A 6,000-nucleotide genomic window follows, 5' to 3' on the forward strand; every position below is an offset into this window, starting at 1 on the left:
AAGACTTAGTTGACATGCTCTGTGCTCTCCTGCCATTCAGACTTCAAATACACTTCATATATTATTGTTCTTATCGTACCAGTGTTTGTCATATACTTAGATTGTTCAGATCTACTTCAACTGGACTAGATCTGACCAATCTATGTGAATAAGTCGATCGATTGGTCCAGTTGGACTAGATCGATTGGTCAGATTTAGCCCAACTGGAGTAGATCAGACTAATTGATCGTTGGACTTGAGCTGACCAATTTAAGTCGATAGGTCGATCGATTGGTCCAATTGGACTAAATTGGTTGGACAGATCTAGTTTTTCTGGACTAGATCGAAACAATTGATTGTTGTACTCAAGCTGACCAATCTAAGTCGATAAGACGATCGATTGGTCCAGTTGGACAAAATTGATTGGACGGGTCTAGTTTTACTAAATGAGATCGGACCAATTGTTCATTGGACTAGATCTGACCAATCTAAGTCAATCGATTGGTCCATTTGGACGAGATCGATTGGTCACATCTACTTCAACTGGACAAGATCAGACCAACTGATCGTTGTACTAGAGCTGACCAATCTAAGTCTTGTCGATTGATTCGTCCATTTGGACTAGATTAAATGGTCAGATCTAGTAATTGACTGTTGGACTAGATCTGACTAATCTAAGTCAAAAAGCCACTCTATGTAAATATAGTTTCAGTTGGACTAGATCGATTGGTCAGATTTAGTCCAACTGGAGTAGATCAGACCAATTGATCGTTGGACTTGAGCTGACCAATTTAAGTCGATAGGTCAATCGATTGGTCCAATTGGACTAAATTGGTTGGACAGATCTAGTTTTTCTGGACTAAATCGAAACAATTGATTGTTGTACTAGAGCTGACCAATCTAAGTCTTGTCGATTGATTCGTCCATTTGGACTAGATTGATTGGTTAGATCTAGTAATTGACTGTTGGACTAGATCTGACTAATCTAAGTCAAAAAGCCACTCTATGTAAATATAGTTTCAGTTGGACTAGATCGATTGGTCAGATTTAGCCCAACTGGAGTAGATCAGACTAATTGATCGTTGGACTTGAGCTGACCAACTTAAGTCGATAAGACGATCGATTGGTCCAGTTGGACAAAATTGATTGGACGGGTCTAGTTTTACTAAATTAGATCGGGCCAATTGATCATTGGACTAGATCTGACCAATCTAAGTCAATCGATTGGTCCATTTGGACGAGATCGATTGGTCACATCTACTTCAACTGGACTAGATCAGACCAACTGATCCTTGTACTAGAGCTGACCAATCTAAGTCTTGTCGATTGATTCGTCCATTTGGACTAGATTGATTAGTCAGATCGAGTAATTGACTGTTGGACTAGATCTGACTAATCTAAGTCGATAAGCCACTCTATGTAAATATAGTTCCAGTTGGACTAGATCGATTGGTCAGATTTAGTCCAACTGGAGTAGATCGGACTAATTGATCTTTGGACTTGAGCTGACCAATCTAAGTCGATAGGTTGATCGTTTGGTCCAGTTGGACTAAGTTGGTTGGACGGATCTAGTTTTGCTGGACTAGATCAGACCATTTGATCGTTGTACTAGAGCTGACCAATCTAAGTCGATCGGTTGGTCTATTTGGACTAAATCGATTAGTCAAATCTAGTTCAACTGAACGAGATCAGACGAATCAATTGTTGGACTAGATCTGACCAATCTAAGTCAATCGATTGGTCCATTTGGACGAGATCGATTGGTCACATCTAATTCAACTGGACTTGATCAGACCAACTGATCGTTGTACTAGAGCTGACCAATCTAAGTCTTGTCGATCGATTCGTCCATTTGGACTAGATTGATTGGTCAGATGTAGTAATTGACAGTTGGACTAGATCGGACTAATTTAAGTTGATAAGTCGACCGATTGTTCAGATCTAGTTCAAATGGACTACATTTGACCAATCTATGTGAATAGGTCGATCGATTGGTCCAGTTGAACTAGATCGATTGGTCAGATTTAGTCCAACTGGTGTAGATCAGACTAATTGGTCATTGGACTCAAGCTGACCAATCTAAGTCGATAGGTTGATCGATTGGTCCAGTTGGACTAATTGCTTGTACAGATCTATTTTTTTCTGGACTAGATCGAACCAATTGATCATTGTACATCAACTCACCAATGTAAGTCAATAGATTGGTCCATTTGGACTGGATCGATTGTTCTGATCTGCTTCAACTGGACCAGATCTGACCACTCTAAGTCGATAGATCGATCGGTTGGTCCAGTTGGACTAAATTGGTTGGACGGACCAGGTTTTACTGGACTAGATCGGACCAATTGATCGTTGTACTAGAGCTGACCAATCTAAGTCGATCGATTGGTCCATTCGGACGAGATCGATTGGTCCTATCTAGTTCAACTGGACTAGATTAGACCAACTGATCGTTGTACTAGAGCTGACCAATCTAAGTCTTGTCGATCAATTCGTCCATTTGGACTAGATTGATTGGTCAGATCTAGTAATTGACTGTTTGACGAGATCTGACTAATCTAAGTCGATAAATCGATCGATTGGTCCATTTGGACTGGATCGATTGTTCAGATCTAGTTCAACTGGAGTACATTTGACCATCTATGTGAATAAGTCGATCGATTGGTCCAGTTGGACTAGATCGAATGGTCAGATTTAGTCCAACTAGAGTAAATCGGACTAATTGATCGTTGGACTCAAGCTGACCAATCTATAAGTCGATTGGTTGATCGATTGGTCCAGTTGGACTAAATTGCTTGAACAGATCTATTTTTTTCTGGACTTGATCGAACCACTTGATCGTTTTACAAGAGCTGACCAATGTAAGTCGATAGATTGGTCCTTTTGGACTGGATCGATTGTTCAGATCTGCTTCAACTGGACTAGATCTGACCACTCTATGTGAATAAGTCGATCGATTGGTCAAGTTGGACTAGATCGATTGGTCAGATTTAGCCCAACTGGAGTAGATCAGACTAATTGATCGTTTGGACTTGAGCTGACCAATCTTAGTCGATAGGTTGATCGATTGGTCCAATTGGACTAAATTGTTTGGACAGAACTATTTTTTTCTGGACTGAACCAATTGATTGTTGTACTCAAGCTGACCAATGTAAGTCGATAAGACGATCAATTGGTCCAGTTGGACAAAATTGATCGGACAGGTCTAGTTTTACTAAATTAGATCGGACCAATTGATCGTTGGACTAGATCTGACCAATATAAGTCGATGGATTGGTCCATTTGGACGAGACGGATTGGTCAGGTCTAGTTCAACTGGACTAGATCTGACTAATCTTAAGTCGATAAATTGATCGATTGGTCAATTTGGACTGGATCGATTGTTCAGATCTAGGTTAAGTGGACTAGATCTGACCAATCTGAGTGAATAACTCCACCGATTGGTCCAGTTGGACTAGATTGATTGGTGAAATCTTGTTCAACTGGACTAGATCTGACCAATCTGAGTGAATAACTCGACCGATTGGTCCAGTTGGACTAGATTGATTGGTGAAATCTAGTTCAACTGGACTAGATCTGACCATTCTAAGTCGATAAGTGGATCGATTGGTCCATTTGGACTAAATCGATTAATCAAGTCTAGTTCCACTGAACGAGAGTCCATTTGGACTGATCGATTGATCAGGTCTAGTTCAACTGAACCAGATCGGACCAACTGATTGTTGTACTGGAGCTGACCAATCAATCTAAATCTTGTCAATTGTTTGGTCCGGTTGGGCTAGATTGATTGGTCAAATCTAGTAATTGATGGTTGTTCTAGATCTGACGAATATAAGTCGATAATTTGATCAATTGGTCCATTTGGACTGGTTCGATTGTTCAGATATAGTTCAACTGGACTAGATCTGACCAATTTGAGTGAATAACTCCATCGATTGGTCCAGTTGGACTAGATCTGACCAATATAAGTCGATGGATTGGTCCAGTTGGACTAGATCTGACTAATCTAAGTCGATCAATTGGTCCATTTGGACTGGTTCGATTGTTCAGATATAGTTCAACTGGACTAGATCTGACCAATTTGAGTGAATAACTCCATCGATTGGTCCAGTTGGACTAGATCTGACCAATATAAGTCGACCAATTGGTCCAGTTGGACTAGATCTGACCAATATAAGTCGATGGATTGGTCTAGTTGGACTAGATCTGACCAATATAAGTAAATCGATTGGTCCAGTTGGACTAGATCTGACTAATCTAAGTGGATCAATTGGTCTATTTGGACTGGATAGATTGTTCAGATCTAGTTCAACTGGACTAGATCTGACCAATCTGAGTGAATAACTCCATCGATTGGTCCAGTTGGACTAGATCTGACCAATATAAGTCGATGGATTGGTCCAGTTGGACTAGATCTGACCAATATAAGTCAATCGATTGGTCCAGTTGGACTAGATCTGACTAATCTAAGTCAATCGATTGGTCCAGTTGGACTAGATCTGACTAATCTAAGTGGATCAATTGGTCTATTTGGACTGGATAGATTGTTCAGATCTAGTTCAACTGGACTAGATCTGACCAATCTGAGTGAATAACTCCATCGATTGGCCCAGTTGAACTAGATCTGACCAATATAAGTCGATCGATTGGTCCAGTTGGACTAGATCTGACCAATATAAGTCGATCGATTGGTCCAGTTGGACCAGATCTGACTAATCTAAGTCAATCAATTGGTCCATTTGGACTGGATTGGTCACATCTAGTTCAACAGGACTAATTAGATGTAGTCTGAGCAGAGATGATGTCATGTGTACTCATTACTGTTAGTTAGTGAGCAGAGATGATGTCATGTGTACTCGTTACTATGTTAGTTGGTGAGCAGAGATGATGTCATGTGTACTCATTACTGTTAGTTGGTGAGCAGAGATGATGTCATGTGTACTCATTACTGTTAGTTGGTGAACAAAGATGATGTCATGTGTACTCGTTACTATGTTAGTTGGTGAGCAGAGATGATGTCATGTGTACTCATTACTATGTTAGTTGGTGAGCAGAGATGATGTCATGTGTACTCATGAATACATCATTTAATGAGGATGTGATGTACTTTGTTTGCTGTGTTGTTTATGAAAGATCTTCCACCTGCCCTTCAGTCCAAGCAGGCTAATCTCCTAACTCTCATTGGCTGAAATGAGCTCATAACTTCTAATGTTGCCTCCTTCTGCTATGAAGTCTTAATAGTTCTCCTCTCCCACCTCCATCCTTCACAGGAGCTGAAGCCCACAGGCGCTGCTGCCCTTTTATTTAAAGACTGCACGCAATTTCACTTCAGCGCTCACAAAGCTCAATCATTCCAAGTGTTTGGACTCTCTCTAAATCCACTTGAAGCTTTAACGAGCGTGCAGCGTGTCAACAGGAAATATCTAATAAGGAAAAAGAGTTACATGTCCTTTGCCCCTCAAATGATAGAAATTAACAACACTTTTTAAGCGTCGCACTTCTAGAAACCTTCAAATGGAAAATATTTTCACCCAAATTAAAGACTGAAAAAGTCCTTCAAAAGAAGAACTGCACTTTTTTTTGGAGTTTTGTCTATCGTTGACAATCCTTATGTACGACAAGAACACATGTTTTTCTTTGTTTAATGCATTCTAAGTCGTAAATAAACTCTAGCAAGAGTCAGCTAACAATGGAGGCGAGATAATCAGATTCATGACATCACTGTGTCTATTGCGCCCATAAAACCCACTAAAAAACATCCAAAAATCGCCAACAATACTCGATTTACATGTCGTGACCTAAATATTAACAAGTATTAGCGATATTGTTATTATAAGTGCGAACGCAGACCAACTATTTATAGCAAGCTTACTAGCTTATGCTGCTATATTGACATATTGAGCTGCTGCATCGCCTCTGAGTTGGTGAAAGTTCATTCTAGATGATAAACCATGCCTCTCACCTGAATAGTAGAAGGTTGTGGACATAAACCCACAATTGATTGTTTGATTGAGACTTTTA

General features: G+C 40.0%; 1 protein-coding gene across 3 annotated transcripts in view; it reads right to left on the reverse strand.

The window, feature by feature from the left end:
• Positions 1 to 6,000, reverse strand: part of grin2bb (glutamate receptor, ionotropic, N-methyl D-aspartate 2B, genome duplicate b) — a 236,674-nt gene that overhangs the window by 219,662 nt on the left and 11,012 nt on the right. The gene's annotated exons all lie outside the window — the stretch shown is intronic.

This window comes from Nerophis lumbriciformis, linkage group LG16, assembly GCF_033978685.3.
Source record: "Nerophis lumbriciformis linkage group LG16, RoL_Nlum_v2.1, whole genome shotgun sequence".
Taxonomy (NCBI): Eukaryota; Metazoa; Chordata; class Actinopteri; order Syngnathiformes; family Syngnathidae; genus Nerophis; species Nerophis lumbriciformis.